General features: G+C 35.3%; 2 protein-coding genes across 4 annotated transcripts in view; one reads left to right on the top strand and one right to left on the bottom strand.

Moving 5' to 3' along the window:
• Positions 1-402, top strand: part of LOC109355522 (U11/U12 small nuclear ribonucleoprotein 25 kDa protein) — a 27,344-nt gene that overhangs the window by 19,129 nt on the left and 7,813 nt on the right. The gene's annotated exons all lie outside the window — the stretch shown is intronic.
• Positions 1-402, bottom strand: part of LOC109355519 (MAP3K epsilon protein kinase 1-like) — a 33,190-nt gene that overhangs the window by 29,008 nt on the left and 3,780 nt on the right. The window lies entirely within an intron of this gene.

The following is a 402-nucleotide window of genomic DNA, read 5'->3' as shown; positions in this document are numbered from 1 at the left end:
CGGTGAGACTACAATTCCATCATATGAAGTATACCATGGAAAAGTATGACAAGATTAAAAACAATGATGACATACATCATACTTTTTTCATAGAAAGATGCAAAATATAATTATCCGGTGCTTAACATGTACTCAGAACAGCCATCATATCCTGCTGCAATCGATCAAGTCCAAGTAAAAGGAGTGATTATATGATAAGAAAACTGACCCGTGTACAGGTGGTTTATATAACATTTTGATGCAATATGTTAGCACCCTTGTACAGAAGAATTGCCAAAACACAAAACCCTAGTGTATAACTAAGAACAAAAAAATAGGAGCAGGCTTGCCTTTTTAGTTGTCAATATGTTAGCACCCTTAATATCCCGATGGATAACACCCTGTTCATGTAGATAAACCAAG

The sequence above is a fragment of the Lupinus angustifolius genome, chromosome LG08, assembly GCF_001865875.1.
Source record: "Lupinus angustifolius cultivar Tanjil chromosome LG08, LupAngTanjil_v1.0, whole genome shotgun sequence".
NCBI lineage: Eukaryota > Viridiplantae > Streptophyta > Magnoliopsida > Fabales > Fabaceae > Lupinus > Lupinus angustifolius.
The sequence above is the reverse complement of the archived record's forward strand: the minus strand, read 5'-3'. Positions and strand labels throughout refer to the sequence as shown.